This window comes from Dipodomys spectabilis, unplaced genomic scaffold, assembly GCF_019054845.1.
Source record: "Dipodomys spectabilis isolate Male_0828 unplaced genomic scaffold, ASM1905484v1 ptg000012l, whole genome shotgun sequence".
In the NCBI taxonomy this organism is placed as follows: domain Eukaryota; kingdom Metazoa; phylum Chordata; class Mammalia; order Rodentia; family Heteromyidae; genus Dipodomys; species Dipodomys spectabilis.
The window spans coordinates 3,588,767-3,607,032 of record NW_024870689.1 but is presented as its reverse complement, the minus strand read 5'-3'; the positions used below and the strand labels follow the sequence as shown (position 1 = coordinate 3,607,032).

At 40.0% G+C, this 18,266-nt stretch overlaps 1 non-coding gene and 1 pseudogene across 1 annotated transcript; both read right to left on the bottom strand.

Moving 5' to 3' along the window:
• Window positions 1–10,297: 10,297 nt before the first annotated feature.
• On the bottom strand, window positions 10,298–10,398 carry LOC122095164 (annotated as a pseudogene).
• A 7,539-nt stretch (window positions 10,399–17,937) lies between these two features.
• Window positions 17,938–18,043, bottom strand: LOC122095010. Its single transcript, XR_006144995.1, has one exon. It is a non-coding gene; the product is annotated as a U6 spliceosomal RNA (small nuclear RNA).
• Between the last annotated feature and the right edge of the window lie 223 nt (window positions 18,044–18,266).

Genomic DNA, 18,266 nt, shown 5'->3' with positions numbered 1-18,266 from the left:
AGAAAAAGAATTTCAGAACAGAGAAGCACGAAGACCCCTTCCCCAATCTCTACTGGTCATGCAGCAATGCGCCAAACAACAGCCAGCCAGCCCGACAGGGGCTGCCAGACTCCCCGAGACACAGGGGGTTGTCTGCAGATCACCCGCACAGAAGCAGCCTGAGGTACCGGTGTCAGACCAGCTGATCACGACGAACGGAGAAACCTCCAAGCCCAGAGCTTGCACAAAGATACCAACCCCACCCCTCACTCTCTATCCTAGAAGAGAGGCTCCATCCTGCCAAAGCGACTCTGCCCCACTGAAAGAATTCCAGAGCTACACAGAGCCACAGAACACCAGAGCAGAATCCTACAAGGAAATGGTGGTGATCCAGAGAACGCAATTGGAGACAAACCGCAGTGCTCAGTACCTGCAGATCACCTGCGCAGGTCTAAGGTACTGGTGTCAGATCCACCGACCGCAATGAACAGAGAAACCTCTGAGCCAGGAACTCAGCCTCATGGCGGGAGCCCCAGAGCTACATGGGATGCCCACAGAAAACCAGGCAGAAGACCTGCAAAGAACTGATGCTGATCCAGAGAACACAAACAGAGACAAACCCCAGCACTCAGAACCTGCATGGAGGCCCTTCCCCCATCCCTCGGGTCGAGGACAGAGGCCCATCCTGCAGCTTGGACCCTAACAGCATCAATCGAGGCAGAGACAAAAAAGAAACTCACAGAGCCACCACTGCCCAGCCCAGCCCACAACCACCTCAACTGAACTCTTGATTTCAATAAAACCAATGACGTACATCACACAGAAAGAACAATTAGCACATGGGTGAGTATCCCACAGGAGACAGTGTATGCCTTAAGAGAGAACAATGCTGGTGGGAATCCTGAGACCCTGACTCAGACACCCTATCCCAACACCTGGACCACAGGACCCACTAAAACTGGGAAATGTTCTAGAGCTCCACCAGACCATGGAGCACACTCAGCTCGCCAGGCTAGAGCAAGAGCACCCCTGGAAGGTAGCTTAAATGCCCAAGCCAGGAACAGCACCCCTGGGTCAAGAAACCCAACAGTGGAAGAAATTTGAGTACCCCAGGCTGCATAAACTAGGCAGGATACACAGCAGCATAGGTCCAACCGGCATGTCCCAGGCCGGGGGCTGGCACCAGGCCTGGGGATCCAGTGCCTGGGCAACACAACCAACTCCTCCCAACTGAAGTAAGAAGCTGCATACGCATAAGTACAGGGGAGAAATACAGGGAACTGCATCCCCTGGGAAGCACATCTGTGACAGCAAAGACCTGGGGGTTCAGGACAGGAGAAGCCTAAACCCTACCAGAACCCGACCCATATATTCTAGGCTGGAAATTGGACAACACAAGCCACCAGCACCTGATAATAGTCAGGAGCTCTGCTGGTAAGGTGGCTCAGCAGTATAGTAGTTGTCTTGGGTGCATGAGGCCCTGGATCTGATTCTTCAGCACCACATAAGCAGAAAGGGCCAGAAGTGCTTTGGCTCAAATGGTAGGGTATCAGCCTTGAGCTGAAGAGCTGAGAGACAGTGCCCAAGCCCAGAGTTCAAGCCCACAACCCGCCAAAACAAAATATCAGGAGCCCATACAAACTCCAGCATCTGGGACAGTGCATCCAGAACATCCAAACTCGCCAAGAGCACCTGTAGGAGCAAACGGGAGCAATCTGGGCTGCTCAACTCTTCCAAAGGCAGGAATTGCCAGTGATCTAGAACAGAGAACTGAGAACCCTATATGGGTCAGACCAGCAGCTGGAGGCCTGCCCCCAACAGAACCGAGATCAGGTACAGATCCTCTCCACCAGCAGAGAAACAGCAACCAAGCAAAGACAGACAGCTATTGACCAAAACAAATTTTCAGATTAGTCTCCAATACTCCCTGAATCCCCATGCGAAAATCAGAGAAAAATTACAAGGATTATCAACACCCAGGATAACAAGCTATCCCCAAAAGCCAGCAGCCACCCAGGGGAGAGCCCCAGTGGGAGCAAAGCAGGAATGGAAGACAAAAGCTACATCCAAAATATTCTGGAGGCAATGACTCAGGAAATAAAGTGAGAAATAGACCAGAAAAATAAAGATCACAGGGATGAACTATCAAAAGAGATGCAGGATCTAAAACAGGAGGTACACGCAAAAATAGAGGCAGCACACACCTCACTAAGAAGTGATATAAGTGCAAAAATAGAGGCAGTATACACTTCATTAAAAGGTGAGATCAGTACTTTGAGAGCGAACATAGAATCCATAAATGAGTCCATTTCTTCCATGCAAACCACAATGGAAGCCACAGTTAACAGAGTGAACGAAATGGAATGTAGAGTGTCAGATACAGAAGACAGGATACACCAACTGGACCAAAAAATGACAGATGTGGAAAAATCACTTAAATTATGCCAAAGGGAAATTCAAGAGCAAGCAGATAGTGTCAAGAAATTTAACCTTTGTATAATTGGAATGGACAAAGGTGAGGAATATCAAAGTAAGGGAATGTTACACCTATTCAACAAAATAATCAGTGAAAGTTTTCCCCATCTCAAAAAAGAACATCTTACCTACATAACAGAAGCCTATTGAACACCTAGCAAGCAAGATCCCAGGAGAAACACTTCTAGACACATTATAGTAAAAATGGTAGATCTGAATAATAAGGAAAAAATCTTGCATGCAACAAAAATGAAAAAGGAGCTATACTACAATGGGAAAAAAATTAGAATCACTGCAGATCTCTCCACAGAAACACTGAATGCAAGAAAGGCCTGGGAAAGTAACATACGAGCCCTGACAGCCAATAACTGCCAACCCAGACTGATATACCCAGCAAAGCTAGCATTCACATTCGATGGAGAACTGAAAATTTTAATAGCAAAGAAAAACTAAATGAATACATAAACATTAAGCCAGCATTACAAAGAATTCTAAGAGGGGGGACACAACCTGAAGAAAGCAACCAGGAACAGGGACCTGGACCCAGACAGGCATCAATAGAAATCTAACTGACGAAGCACAGGAGGAAAGGAAAGAAGAAAGCCTTAGGAAAATAGGGAATCACAGGGACCACATGCAACTCTCTATACTATCTCTTAATAATAACGGGCTTAATTCACCAATCAAAAGAAAAAGAACTGCAGATTGGCTCAGAAAACATGATCCATCCATCTGTTGCCTTCAGGAGACACACCTCTCAGCCAGACATACAAACTGTTACCTTCAGGAGACCCACCTCTCAGCCAAACGTACAAACAAATTCAGAGTGAACGGTTGGAAACTGATCTACCAGTCAAATTCCCCCAGGAAGAAAGCAGGTGTAGCAATCCTGATAGCTAACAAAATAAACTTTTCATTATAATCAATACAAAAAGACAAAGACAGACTTTACATATTAATACAATGAACAATCAAAGATGTGGATATTACCACCATCAACTTACATTAGTGCACCCAGACATGTTAGGCAAATACTCTCAAACTTACAGTATAAAATAGATCCCAATACGATAATACTAGGACACATTAAGACCTCACTCTCTCCAAAGGACAGGTCTGCCAACGAGAGGATTGGCAAAGAAGCTACTGAATTAAATGAGGCCATACTTCAAGTGCAACTAACTGACATCTACTGAGTATTTCACCCTAAAAAAACACAGTACACATTCTTCTCAGCAGCTCAAGGAACTTTCTCCAAAATAGACCATATCATAGTTCATGCAAGGAATTTAAGCAAATACAAGGGGATTGACATAATCCACTGTATCCTATCTAACCACAGTGGAATCAAGCTAGTTCTCAATAAGAAAGTATATTGCAAAAATTACTCAAAAACATGGAAATTGAAGAATACAGTTCTAAACAATGCCTGGGTAATGGAAGAGATTAAAGAAGAAATTAAAAAATTCCTACAACTCAATGAAAATGAAAACACCTCTAAAAGAAACTTTTGGGACACAGCAAAAGCAGTCCTGAGGGGCAAACTTATTGCCCTCAGTGCCCACATCAAGAAAATAGAGACAGACCACTTAAATAATCTCATGTTGCAATTAAAACAGCTAGAAAACATGAAAAAATGGAACCTAAAGTTAGTAGATGGAGCCAGATAACCAAACTAAGAGCAGAGATTAATGAATTAGAGAATCAGAGAATCATAGCCAAAATTAACCAAAAAAGCTGGTTCTTTGAAAAAAATAAATAAAATTGATGGACCATTGGCAAGTTTAATTTAAAAAAGAAGACAAGAAACCCATATTAACAGGATTAAGGATGCCATGGGAAAAATCAAAACACGTATCCAACACATCAACAGAGCCAAGGTCAAGAATCACATGATTATCTCCACAGATGCAGAAAAGGCCTTTGATAAAATTCAACATTCATTCATGGTAAAAGTTCCAGAGAAAATAGAAATAGAAGGAACATTTCTTAAAACAATAAAATCCATTTATGACAGACCAATAGCCAATATTATATTTAATGGGGAAAAGCTACAACCAATTCTCTTAAAATCCGGAAAAAGTCAAGGATTCCCACTGTCTCCACTCCTCTTCAACATAGTTCTGGAATCTTTATCCAGGACAACAAGACAAGAAAAAGACATTAAAGGGATCCGCATAGGGAAAGAAGAAGTTCAACTATCCCTTTTTGCAGATGACAAGATACTATACCTTCAATATCCCAAAAACTCCATCCCCAAACTCTTAGAAATCATATATCACTTCGGCAAAGAAGCAGGAGACAAAATCAACCCACAAAAATCAGTTGCCTTCCTGTCCACTTACAATGTACAAGCAGAAAAGGAAATAAAGGAAGCAACCCCATTCACCATAACCTCCCGAAAAATTAAATATTTTGGAATTAACCTAACCAAAGATGTAAAAGAACTATTTAATGCAAAGTATAAAAAGTTAAAGAAAAAAATTACAGAAGACACTAGGAAATGGAAAGAATTCCTATGCTCTTGGATAGACAGACTTAATATAGTGAAAATGGGAATACTGCAAAAATTTATATACAAATTCAATGCAATTCCTATTAAAATCCCAAAGATGTATTCTCTGAAATACAGAAAACAGTCCAAAATTTCATATGGAATAACAAAAGAACTAGAATAGCCAAAACAGTTCTAGGAAATAAAGACAACATGGGAGAGATATCCATGACGAACTTCAAACTCTACTATAGAACTATAATAACAAAGACTGCATGGTACTGGCACAAAAACAGACCCGAAGACAAGTAGAATAGAATACAAGATCCAGAAATAAATCTACATGCGTACAGTCAGCTGATATTTGACAAAGGAACCAAAGACATACAATGGAAGAAACACAGCCTCTTCAACCACTTGTGCTGGGAAAAATGGGCGGCCACATGCAGAAGACTAAAATTGGGCCCCAGCCTATCACCATGCACCAACATCAACTCAAAATGTATTAAAGACCTTACCATCAAACCTGAATCTGTGAAACTACTGCAGGACAGAGTAAGAGGGAGACTTGAACTTATAGGCACAGGAAGGAACTTCCTGCACAGAGTTCCAGGGTCAAAGCAAATTGGAGAGAGACTCTTCAAATGGGACTACCTTAAAATAAAAAGCTTCTAAACAGCTAAAGCTATCACAACCGTGCTAGAAAGACAACCAACTAATTGGGATAAAATATTTACCAGCAATATATCAGACAAGGGGTTAATATCCAGTATATACAGGGAACTCAAGAAACTGATCTCTCCCAAAACTAACAAACAAATTACTAGATGGGCAAGGGAACTAAAGAGAGACTTCTCAGATGAAGAGATAAAAATGACAAAGAAACCCATGAGGAAATGTTCACCATCCCTGGTTGTGAAGGAAATGCAAATAAAGACAACCCTGAGATACTACCTTACCCCAGTCAGAATGGCCCACAAGTCAGCCAACGACAAATGTTGGAGGAGATACGGAGAAAGAGGAACCCTATTACACTGCTGGTGGGAATGTACACTTATACAACCTCTTTGGAAAGCAGTCTGGAGGGTCCTCAGAAAGCTAATTATTGACCTCCTATAGGACCCAGTCATACCACTTCTAGGCATCTATCCTGAACAACAGGAACCAGTATACAAGGACACATGCACCTCCATGTTTATTGCAGCATTGTTCACAATAGCCAGGATATGGAAACAACCCAGATGCCCCACCACAGATGAATGGATCCAAAAATTGTGGTATCTATACACAATGGAATATTATGCAGACATTAGAAAGGACAAAATAATAATGGTATTTTCATGGAAATGGATGGAGCTAGAAGAAATCATGTTGAGCGAGGTAAGCCTAGATCAAAGAGACAAATGGTACATGGTCTCCCTGATAAGTGGATGTTAAATCCAAAATGTTAGGTGATATGACAAAATTAACAGGACTTAAGAAACAAAGAGCTTCCACTCATCTGGTTGAATCACAACTAAATAACTCCATGCTGCTGATCATATGTATGGTATATATGTGTACACTGGAGGGGATCCAGGAAGACGACACAGAACTAGAGGGAATCAGGGAAAAACATACAACAACGGGACCAATTAGCTGCACAGGACATTGACCAAAATGAGTTAAGCAACTTAATGGCAGCAATGGGAGGGAGGGAACAAATGAGAAAGAGGGAACAGCTGATGCTATGCAAAACAAAAGAAATGTACATACCACCCAATGTGGAAGAAATAACTGTATCGCAAAGCTCATAGAAATCATAAATGTTATAGACCATGATAGACAATTTGCTCCAGGAAAGATAGAATGTGTTTGTGAGTTTAACTGAGCATCACGATCCCACAATAGTGTGAAATTTGGGAAATTATGTAATCACTTAATCACAATAAAAAGAAAAACAACAAAAAACAAAGGCTGAGCATCAGTTGTTCATGCCTATAATCTTAGCTACTCAGAAGCCTGAGATCTGAGGCTCATAGTTTGAAGCCAGCTGGGGCAGGAAAATTCAGGAAACTTATTTCTGATTAACCACCAGAAAGCATAAGTGGAGGTGTAACTCCAGTGTTAGAATTATAGTCTTGAGTGAAGAAGCAAAGGGAGAATGCCCTGGTCCTTGGTTCAAGCCCCATTTTAAAAAGTAAGAAAATAAAAGCATGCTAAACTTCTCAGGCATTTGGAAATATCATTCATTCTGTAATGATGAGGTGGGGGCTGGATGACTTATGTAGAACTTGCCTAGGCCAAGGACAAAAATAGACTTGGTAATTATAAAAGGCTAGTCATAACCTAGTTGTTAGGATTCTTAAAAAGAATTGAATCTGAAAACTCTTGTAACTAAATAAAAAAGAATATTTCTAGTTTAAAAAAGCCTAGGGGGAGACAGGCTTCCTGTAGCCTAAGAGGGTAAATTTTCTGGAACTACTGCCAGACACTTTTCCTTCTGTTTGTTCTAAATGTGTGTTTGCTGAACATAATATACATATGATCATGAAGCCTGAAAAAAATTAACATGGCAAAAACTGCAATACTGACCCCCCAAAATTGAAAATGCAATACTCATATCCCAACAATATTCTTCAATTCTGTAGAGAAAACAGTTCAACTTTAGTATGGAACTACTAAATTACAGATGAAACAGAAGTCTTAGAAATGAACTCATGGGCCTATATTCATCTTACACACACACACACACACACACACACACACACACACATAATGGAATTCTATTCATCCATCAGAAAGGATGACTTTTCACTAGTCTTAAGGAAAATGAAAGGTTTGGGAAAATGATACTAAGAGAAAAGAGAAAGGAATGCAGACTCTGAGCAATATAGGTTTCATGGATTCATTCATAGTAGCTAGAAGGTCCCCACAAATCTACAAGTAAACAAGACAGATTATTCCTCATCCCAGTTAGAATGGCCTTTATCAAGAAGCTATCAATAGTAAATGCTGGCATGGATGTAGCCAATTGGGAACTCTATTACACTGTTGGTGTAGAATGCTGTGGAATGCAGTACTGAGTTTCCTGAAAAGACTAAACATAGATCTCCTTTAAGACCCAGTAATTCCCCTCATGGGCAGTAATCCAACAAGCTCACATAAAAGCTACCAGCATAACCGTGTTCAGGGCCCAGGCCCAGAGTTTAAGGACTGGAAAAAATGTTACCACAGTTGTTTTTTTCCCCCCAAATATGAACCATTTGCCATAAGATACCAAAACATGCCGGGTGCTGGTGACTCAGGCCAGTAATCATAGCTACTCAGGGGACTAAGATCTGAGAATCACTGTTCAAAGCCAGCGTTTTCAGGCATGTCTGTGAGCCTCTAATCTCCAATAAACTGCTAGAAAACCGGACGTGGCACTGTGGCTCAAGCGGGAGAATACTCGCCTTGTCTTGTAGATGACAACGACAGAGCCCAAGCCCAGAGTTCAAGTCGCAGGATGGACAAAAAAAGAAACAAACAACAAAAAAAAAGATACCAAATCATTCTATTAGCAGTAGCTAGGATAGGACTTAAATTTAGTGGGTGATAAAATGGCTTCTTTGGTGAATGATAGGAAAAGTTGTAGGCAGTCCAAGAAAAGGGAGATTTTTTGTTGTTGTTGGTCGATGGGTTTGAAGTCTGGGCTTGGGCACAGTCCCTGAGCTCTTCAACTCAAGGTGAGTGCTCTACCTCTTGAGCCACAGTGACACTTCTGGTTTTCTGGTGGTTAAATGGACATAAGAGTCTCACAGACTTTCCTGCCCAGGCTGGCTTTGAATAGCAGTCCTCAGATCTCAGCTTCCTGAGTAGCTAGGATTACAGATGTGAGCCACTGGCACCAGGCTAAAAATGGGGAATTTTTAGAAAAGAAAATCCACCTCTTTACCTGTGTCAAAACCTCAGATATCACTATTAGAACATTTCATCCTCAAGTCATTTCTTCAGATATCTGTTAATTTTCTCTTTTCCTTCATGTGGGAATCCTGCGGTCAATATCATTTCAGCTGTGGTACTAGATCAATTGTATGGTAATTGCTAGCATCTAAATCAAGAACTGTTACAGGAAAAGAAATGAAACCTTCATTTGGAATAATTGTTTTCTCTTTTTATTACAAATTAGTGATTGATTACTTCCTAGTGTGATATTGGACGTCCTAACAGAGTGATGGCATTTTATTTCTCTTCAGCCTTCTCCCACATGTGGTCAAGTATTTAAGAATACAAATATTTCCATTCATAATTCAATAGCTGATCTCTAAGAAAATGTGCATCTCTGGACTTTGCTCTCTTGTCCTTACATGTGCAGGCTTTCAATGATTTATATGTTGTACAAGGAATTCTATTTTCCAATCTTTGTGTGACCAATTTTAATCTCTCTGATCAGTCTTTCTGACTCTTTCTCTGGAGTCTCATTTCAGTCTGCCTCATAATATTAGTTAATAGCTAAATAATGTACAGAGGAGTCACATTTGCGTGAGCAAGGTAATGAGTACATTTCCTAAAAAACATTCTTACCTCCTCCTTTATTTTTCCCCTACCATCCTTTCCCTCCCACCTCCACAAGTACACAACCCTCCTCTCTTCCCCCACCTAAATTGTAAAGTTCATTTTTCAACATAGTGTCTTGTGTATCTCATTGTTACAATGTGTCAACCTGTACCCCTATTTAAGCATTTTGTTTTTTTCTTTCCCCTCCACGAATTAGAGGAGTGTATATACAAGATGTAGGTGTACCAACTTCAAATACAGTGAAAACAGGAGTTATAGCAGGAGGGAGGAACATATAAAGAAACAAAAAAATCACATCGCACATTATATGTACGTTAGAAACAATAGCAAGAAAGAAAAAAAAACCACTTGTGTCCCTATCTTGGGGTTCATGTCCCTTAACATCATCCTATCTGGTCATATGCAGATAGCTTTTGACCTATTCTTCTTAACCCAGACAAATATTAGTTATTGAAAATTAGGGAAACCATGGGACCAATGTTAATTTGGACATGGCTTACTTCACGTAATATAATTTTTACCAAGACTTTCCAGTTACTAACAAATGGGGCAACGTTATTCTTTCTGATGGAGGCATAGAATTCCATTGTGTATATATACCACAGTTGTGTTGGTAGCTTTAGTATGGTCTTGTTTGTGATCATTTGGGTAAATGTCCCAAAGTGGGATTGCTGGGTCATAGGGGAGCTCTATGTGGAGTTTTTTGAGGAACCTCCATACTATTTTCCAAAGTGGTTGAACAAGTTTTATACTCCCACCAAGAATGCAGTATGGTTCCCTGGTGGCCACATCCCCTCCAGCATCTGTTGTAAAAGTATGGAATGCTTCAGGAATTTGCCTGTCATCCTTGTGCATGAGCCATGCTAATCTCTGAAATGTTCCAATGTTTCTGCTACGCATTTCATTTTGTGCTCCTGCACTTGGCGAGTGATTTTAGGTGCGTCTACACCAGTAGAATCAGCATAAATCAAGCCATCATTTCTTCATTTAAAATACAAGGAAAGGATACAGGTTGCCACATTGTAACAATGAAATGTACAAGACAGTCTATCGGGGGGGGGGGGGGGCGTGGAGTGACATGTTGGGGAGGTATGAAGGGGCGGAATGGTAGGGGAAAGACAAAGGAGGGGGTAACAATGCTCAATAAGAAATGGACTCATTACCTTACTTATGTAACTGTAACCCATCTGCACAGGAACTTTAAAATAAAAATATAAATTGAAAAGATACAAGGAAAACTTCTGTACTTATAGGAAGTTGTATTTGTCACTCAATATCAGCAAGGTATTGGTTTTAGGACCACAAGCATATTAAAATTTTGGATGCTCAAATTCTCTACGTAAACACAGTATATTATTTCCAATAGAATCTGCCCACAAGCTAGTGCACGGTAATTGCTACGAAAATTTTTACTACATTCTATGTTTGTAGTGAAAAATAAAATTATATGCACTATCGACTGATACCATTTTTTTCAGATAATTTATTTATTGTGAAAATATCGTACAGAGGGGATAATGGGCAAGGTAATGAATATATATACATATATATATGTATATTCGTATATATACATATATACATACATATATATACATATACAAAAATATAATATTTTAAAATCAAAATATTTTATATCCTTTTTAAAAATTTTTATCATGAAAATACCATACAGAGTTGTTACAGTTACAGAGGAAAGGTAATGAGTATATATTTTATCAAGCATTATTACTTCCTCCTTGGTTTCCCCTTCCCTTCATATCTTCCATCACACCCCACCCGCTCCCCGAACTGCCCGAAGTTGTAAAGTTCGAATTTCAGCATAACGACTTGTACATCTCATTGCTGCAATGGGTCCACCTGTATCCCTATTTAAAAGGTTTGCTTTTGCCCTTCCCATCCACAAACTATATCAATATCAAATACAATGAAAGCCGGGGTTATACCGTGGGGAGGGACATAGAACACAAAAAAGCAATCATCTTATGAATATGTTTGAAACAAATGCAAGAAGGAAAAAAATATATGAATATTTATATTGGGGTTCATTTCACGTAAAATCAACTTATCTGACCTTTTCTGCTTGTGTCAGACATACACTAGTTATTGTAAATAAGGGAAACCATGGGACCTATGTTTCTTTGGGCCTGGCTTTCTTCACTTAATATACTTTTATCCAAGTATTTCCAGTTCTTAACAAATGGGTCAATGTCATCCTTTCTGATGGAGGCATAGAATTCCATTGTGTATATATACCACATTTTCTTGATCCATTCATCTGCGGAGGGGCATCTGGATTGGTTCCATATCATAGCTCTCTTAAAGAATGCTGCAATAAACAGTTGTGTTGGTAGCTTTAGTATGGTCTTGTTTGTTACCATTTGGGTAAATGCCAAAAATTGGGATTGCTGGATCATAGGGAAGCTCTATGTGAAGTCTTTTGAGGAACCTCCATACTTCAACAGATACAATCTATTCAACATTAAACAACTATGTACTAATGGGCTAAGAACAGAAAAGAAGAATTTGGCAAATGAGAAGTTATTAGGTTTAGGGAGAAATGTGGGGAAAAGTAGGATTAGAGGGATGTGGTAGGTAAAAAGAGAGTGTATTTGGCCAAGTCCTAATTTCAGAGAGGGAAATAGCTTGGGAAGAATTATTGGAGAGACTTAAAAAAACAAGAGAAAATGGAAAAACAAAACTTTACATATAAAAAGTGAAACACAAAAATTATGAAAGGGTAAAGAAGTGATATTGAGAGAAGAAAAGCTAAAAAATAAAAGTTCTTAAAATTATATAGGTAGGAGGAGATAATACTACTATTAAAGAATTTAAGCCTTAGAGGTTTTGAATTGAGTAATAAATTTCTGGGTTAAATATGTACACAAGGGAGATAAGGTCTAATAATCGATGACAGGTATGTATCTGAGGATGAGCAAAACAGCAATTAAGTCACCCAAAAAGAAGAAAGGGAAGAAAAAAATGAAAAAGAAAAAAAAGAAGAGAAAAAGAAAAAAGAAAAAAAGGACCAAAAACTCAGTAGAGATTAAAACACACACAGACACACACACACAGACCCCCCCCCCACACACACACACATACACCTAAAATAAAAATTATGCGAGGACAAAAAAGATTAATAGAAAACAATTTTTAAAATATAATTTAAAATTTTTTTAAAAATTAAAAAAAGGTATAAAAAAGAGTTCTTTGATTGGGAAAGGGGGTGCGTGCATGGGAAGATCTTTTATCTCCCTTGTGTCCTAACCAATCTCTTGGTGGAGTCTCAGGTCTGCTTGTGGTTACTGTCTGGTCTGTCTTGATTGGTTACTTAAGTCAGTTTGTTTGAGCAGGCAGAAAAATGCTCTGCTTTACCCAGGATTTTGTGATCCTCCTCCTTGCTAGTTCAGTGGGAGGGAGATCTGCTTTGATTATCACAAAAGAAGGAGATGGCAAAGAAGGAGATGGCTGTTTCCTCTAGTTTGGAGATGGTGTGATGAGGCTAGGTTCTGGGTAGAGTTGAGGCCTTTCACCAAACAGTAGCTTTTCCCTGAGGGGATAGCTTCTGATATACTCACAAAGCCCAGCCTAGAGCCATTCTCAGGGTTTATGTATACTGAATTTCAATTGTTTTTCTAGGCTGCTGTAGAGAGGGGCAGCCTCTGGCTCTGTTTACCCAGAAGAAAGCCACACCTGTGGGGGCCACGGATCCTCTGCTTGTGCTTGGTGACTTTCCCTTGGGTGGAGCTAAGCCTGGAATGTCAGGTCAGCTTCCTGTGACCTGCTAAATGACTCCAGTTTTCATCCAAGGCCTGAGTTGTTGCTTGCTCCTCAGCCGGGCCTTTTTCAGTATCAAAAATGGAGATCTCTGGTGCTGGGGGTGGGGAGAGGTGGACTTCCCCCCTCTGCTTCCTGAGAAGGAGTGAGGATGTCAGGGTTCTACTCACGCTGGATTGTTGGTTCCCTGGTCATCTTTAGTCTGTGATCTGCAGTATGAAGATATTTGCTCCTTGCCAGTTCTTGCTGGTGTTGAATATAATCCACTAGCCCCTGGGTCTGGCTCCTTTGTCCCGGATTCTCTGTGTTTAGGTAGGGTGGATATGGCCGCCACCACCAACGCCTTGCCACAGCTGCAAGCAAGTGCTCAGGTCTGCCTGGATTTTTCCTCTCTGGCCAAACTCTCTGTACAGTGATCGCACACTTGATGTGATTCTCTAGGCTAGGACTGTTCACTGGAACACTAAACTGCTATCTATGCGAAAAATTGATAGCCTCCAGCTTCATTTCCACAGTCTTCATTCAACATTCATGAGTATATTTCTTATCAAGCATTGTTGCCTGCTCCTTTGTTTCCCCTTTGAATCCCTTCAAATCACCCCCCCTTCCTAATCCACCTCCCAGCCAAATTGTAAAGTTGATTTTTTGACGTAACATCTTGTACATCTTATTATTGCAATGGGTCCAGCTGTATCCCTATATAAACAGTTTGTTTTTGCCCTACCCCTCCACAAATTATATCAACCTCAAATACAATGATAGCAGGGGTTATACCGTGGGGGAGGGACATACAAAGCAACAAAGAAATCATATCATAAGTATGTTAGAAACAATTGCAAGAAAGAAAAACCATTTGAATCCTTATCTTGGAGTTCATTTCGCCTACCATCAACTTATCTGACCTTTTCTGCTTGTGTCAGGCATACTAGTTTATGCAAATAAAGGAAACCATGGTACCTATGTTTGTTTGGGCACGGCTTACTTCACTTACTATAATTTTTCCAAGTCTTTCCATTTCTTAACAAATGGGGCAATGCCATTCTTTCTGATGGAGGCATAGAATTCCATTGTGTATATATACCACATTTTCTTGATCCATTCATTTACGGTGGGACATGTGGGTTGGTTCCAAATCTTAGCTATGGTAAACAATGCTGCAATAAACATAGCTTTGCTGGTACCATTAGTGTGCTCTTGTTTGTGATCATTTGGGTAAATGCCCAAAAGTGGGATTGGTGGGTCATAGGGGAGCACTATGTGGAGTCTTTTGAGGACCCTCCATACTACTATCCAAAGTGGCTGAACACGTTTACACTCCCACCAACAATGCAGTAGGGTTCCCTTCTGTGCACATCCCCTCTAGCATCTGTTGTTATTAGAGTTCTTCGTTATAGCCATTCTAATTGGAGTGAGGTGGTATCACAATGTTGTTTGGCATTTCTCTTATGGTTAGGGAAGTTGAGCATTTCTTCATGTGTCTATTGGCCATACTTCTTTCTTCTTCAGCGAAGTTCCTCTGTAAGTCTATAGCCCACTTATTTATTGGGCAGTTGTTTCTTTGAGGATTTGTTGTTGGGGCATTTAATTTTGTGAGTTCCAGTTATATTGTAGATATGAGACCCTTGTTGGTTGTATGGTTAGTGAAGATCTTCTCCCAATCAGTGGGCTTTCTGGTGATCTTGCTAGCTATGTCTTTTGCCATGCAGAAGCTCTGCAATTCCATGCAATCCCATTTGTCCAACCTTTGTTTAATTTGTTGTGTTTATGGGTCTCTTTTAAGAAAATTTTGGCCTGTGACAAGGAGACCTAGGGTTTCACTTATTTCATCCTTTGAAGTTTTTAGTGTGTCAGATTTGACTCCGAGGTCTTTGATTGTGGAGCACATGGGCAGCAAAGATGGCGCTGAGGGGGAGTTGTGTGGGCAGAGCCCAATTTGCTTTACGTTCCGTGACTAACCATCCCGTGGAAGCAAGAGGGACTGTTCACAAAAATCCCCTGCCAACTGGCCCTAGGGGGCCTAACCTCCCCCTATACCCTGACCCAGGGGCAGAAAGGGATACCATTGGAAAAAGAATTGTGGATCCAAGTTTGATTTAGATAGGAAGCCCTACCTGGGTGGAGTGGTGGCCATTGATAAAACCTAAACTTGTATTCCTCCACCTTCTGGTGGAGATAAACCTTGGGTACATATGCCCTTCTATGAGTCCTTGGAACACACCCATATTTGTTATTCAAAAGGCTTCTGGGGCTAGGTGTAAGCTCCAAGATCTATGAAAAGTAAATGAAAGGATGGAGCTAGTAGGAACATCCCTAAGAGGTATGCCCTGGACTCCTGCTATACTTTCAGAATATACCTTGGTGTGATTGATATTAAAGATTGTTTTTTTCTATCCTCCTGCATCCAGATGACTGTAAAAAGTTTGCTTTCTCCATCCCTTCTCTTAATTTTTCCCTGCCTGATTGGAGGTTTGAATGGACGGTGCTGCCACAGGGAATGGCAAATAACCTGGCCTTTTGCCAACAATACTTGGCCACACTTTTAGGGCCTGTGCTGGGTTCAGATACCTCTCTTGTGTTTGCCTACCCGGATGATATAATTGTGGGGCACCAAGACCTAGGACACCTGGAGGGCCTTCTGGCCCAGGTTCGCATCATATTAAGAAAGGGGGGCTTCACCATAGCACTCAATATAATTCAAAAGTTACCTTCTTTTAAGGTGCTCTGGTTCCACCTTACCTTGACTCAGGCCAGTCTCCTTAAGCCTTTGCTGGATATTCCAACCTCTCTGACCTTATCCCAACTTCAGAGCCTTTTAGGGGAAACCAATTGGCTGTTTCCATGGGTTCCTGTCCCTAAAGATAGTGTGTGCCTTATTTGCCCTACTAAAAGGCAGGACGCCCCAAGAAGTTATTACAATTACAGACAGCCATTGGGCAATATTTTTGCAGTTCCAAAAAGCCCTGGATGAAGTTTTCCTGAAGAGGTATTCTATTTTTGAGCCCATTTCCCTTTGGTGGTTTGGAGGTGTTACATTGATTTCTGCAGTTTTAATTCAAAGGGGGGAGCCATTAGAGTGGGTTCACACTCCCCTGGGGGCACACCTCAGGTATAATCTCAGGCAGACCAACTTGCAGATGCTATAATCAAGGGAAGGACCCAAGCCCAAAGGCATATGGCTTTGAGCCTCACTCCACTGTTTTTCCTTTTTGGATGGCAGATATTGAGCGGCTCACTTAAGCCAATGCCTCATGTTGCTCTCTCCTTAGAGGAGTTTCTAGACCAAATTGACTGCCACCACAACTGGTTCCTTTGATTTTTTTTTAATAATAGTTGTAATAGTTATGAAAGAGTATCATATTAATTTTGAATTGCATTTCTCTAATGACTTCTGTTCCCAAAGCTTAAGCCAGCATAGAAGTAGCATTAAACACAATTTTGTAAACCCACTGGCGATTTTCATGGATTTTGGAATACATGTCTATTCAGAATTTATGCCCAGTTTTAACCAAGCTTCTTGTTAATCTCATCTTTAATCTCTCTATACAAAATCAATAATTAATTCAATGTAGTAGAAAGGAAAAAATTAAGTATCGCCTAAAAATTTTCATTTTTCAATTACATGACATTGCTTAAATCATTTTCTGTTTACACTTGAGATTATATAAATTAATTTATTTAGACCTTTTACAAGGTTATACGTATTTTATTTATTTTACATTGATTGATCTTTCCAAAGCCTGTGTGTTTAATTTTCCTTGGTGTATTTCAGTATCATGTAGCTCATATTTCAGAGTGACGAATAAATGGAAGGAAGCAAACAAAAAATACAGTTCCTCTCATCTGATAAAGCCTCTATAAGAATGAGGAAAGAGTTCATCCTTCTAAGGACCTACGATAGGATATCAAAAAGATAATTCATTCTAATAGGTCTTCATTATCTTTGCAATGTAACACAAATGATTTAAAACACAATATACTGCTCAGATACTTATATGTTTTATCAGGTTTGTATATTTTCATATGATTTCACCTCAGTCTACAACAATCTGTCCCTGATATTTTTACACTATCAAGACATAAGATCAACAGTTTGATTTACAGCATGAGAAATTATCCATCTGGCTTCCTTGGAAGCAGTGCATAGTCAATTGATAACATTATTTCTGGTTGCTCATTACATGTAATGGTTTCTGTAATACATATCACATTCTACTTAGTATTTAAAAATCTGCTTTGTTAACGATATTATATGGATAAAATTGGGGGAATAAACTCTTCCATCTCAGAACATTTTTATAGGTTTTTAATTGTAAAAGTACTGTACAGAGGGGTCACAGTTACACACACACACACACACACACACACACACACACACACACACACACATTTTCTTGATCCATTCATGTACTGAGGGGCATCGGGTTGGTTCCATATCTTACCTATGCTAAATAATGCTGCAATAAACATAGTTGTGCTTGTAGTTTTAGTATGGTCTTGTTTCTGATCATTTGGGTGAATGCCCAAAAAAAGGATTGCTGCGTCATAGAGGAGCTTTATGTGGAATCTTTTGAAGAACCTCCATTCTGCTTTTCAAAGGGGTTGAACAAGTTTACACTCTCACCAAGAATTCAGTAGTGTTTACTTCTGGCCACATTCACTCCAGCATCTGTCCTTGTAAAAATATTGAACGCTTCAGGAATTTGTGTGTCATCCTTCGAAGGAGCTATGCTCATCTTCTCTGTATCATTCCAGTTTTAGGGTATGTGCTGCCAAATTGAGCACAGAACATTTTTTTATATATAAAGTGTAATTGATTTTCTTAAACTAGACAATTCAACAAAAAGTAAATACAAAAGAATGGTCATGAAATATGTATTTCTTACATAAACACAGATTTAAGAAGAAACTAAAAATTGATATGTCAAAAACAAAGTAATTCCAAATATTTGTGGTTCCAGAGATGTGTAGAAGGAGGAGTTCAATTATTCTCTACAAGGCACCTGTC